A 1,645-nucleotide genomic window follows, 5' to 3' on the forward strand; every position below is an offset into this window, starting at 1 on the left:
CCCATGCTCTAGTGAATGACCCCACTCTCACGCACATGAGGCAAACACCCATTGAACTCAGTGGGTTACTTCATAAACAAGGAGAGAGTATGAAAGTAGGGAACAAGATGTCAGAATAGGATTTCAGGAAGAAGAGGAGGTAGGATGGGGTAGATAAGATCAAGATGTGATGTGAGCGACCTCTCATGACCCCTACCAGACCCTCCACCCAAGGGTTGGCCTCTCAGCCCTCCCCGTGCCAGGGTTGCAACAAAGTCTTTAGTTGGGAACCCATAAAAATCTCCAGCAGCTGCCTTGGGCAGCTTCTGCTTGTCCAAGACAAGTGACAGGTGTGCAGGAACCCTGCAGCTGCCACCTCCTCCCACCATCACTGTAGGCTGTCATGTGTGGTTGGGACTGTGAAAGACAGGGAGCAGGCTCTCTGTCCCTGGGAATCCCTGGGAATTGAGTTCCCACCTGCACCTCTCATGTGCCCAAATCTGACATATCTGTAATATCAGGGAACAAGGTGCCAGCCCCCTTTCTAAAGGGAGCCCCAGTACCTAAGGGTGATTCTCCAGGAATTCAGAACTTTTGATTTCTATGTGTGCCCTTCTTTCTCCTAGTTTCCCTTTAAGGTGCCTTCCTGTGTGTGTGTGTGTGTGTGTGTGTGTGTGTGTGTGAGTGTGTGTGTGTGTGTGTGTGTATGTGTGTGTATGTCTGCATGTATTTGTGTATCTCTCTCTGTGTGTATCTCTATGTGTCTGTGTATGACTGTGTGTGGTGCACATGTATGGTGTATGTATACATATTTAAGGATGTGCACACCTGTGTCTCCATTAACAGCAGCCAGAGAGGAACATCAGGTGTCCTGCTCTGTCGCTCTCTGTCTGTTTGCTTTGACGTGGGGTTTTCCACTGACCCAAGCTAGACTGGCATCCAGTAAGCCCCAGTGATCCTCCTGCCTCAACCTAGATCCACAGTGCTTAATTTACAGGTCCTCGTATTTGTGAGTTGAACTTTTACCCACAAAGTTATCATCCCAGCCCCCCTTCCTTTAAGTTTTGCTCTGATGACAATGTTAAATTCGTGGTGATAGCAGCGTTATACAGCTATATTTTCACCGAAATGTGTTACACTCAATACTTAAAATGGGTGAATTTTGTAGACCATAAGCTGTACAGCCAGCATATTTTTAAAAATAAATAAAGCATTCCAGCAAGTATTTAGCAGAAGAAGCCTATGGGGCCATGAGGGTAACACACAAGGACCACATGAGACACCACTGCGTTCTCCTGGGGTGGCTGAGACACAAACCATAGACAGCACCAAATGCTGGAGAGGCTCGTATGCTGCTGGCAAGACTGTAAAAGTGTTCAACTGCTTTGGAAAACTGTCTCTGAAGGCTGTGACCACCATGTCCACCACACATGCATACAGTTATAAAAGCATGTGACTGGGAGTGCACGCAGCCTTGTCAATGACACAGCCTGCATGACAATTCCTAATGATGGAGAAAGACTCTGGAGTAATGGTCTAAATGAACACTGCGAGACAGAAGTGACTGAGGGATGCAAACGGGTGGTTGATGACCATGAGGACTGAGACTAGACTCCCAGCCCCACCCCAATTGCTGAAGGTTGTTGATATAAAATACAGCTTCGCA

The sequence above is a fragment of the Mastomys coucha genome, unplaced genomic scaffold, assembly GCF_008632895.1.
Source record: "Mastomys coucha isolate ucsf_1 unplaced genomic scaffold, UCSF_Mcou_1 pScaffold17, whole genome shotgun sequence".
Lineage (NCBI taxonomy): Eukaryota > Metazoa > Chordata > Mammalia > Rodentia > Muridae > Mastomys > Mastomys coucha.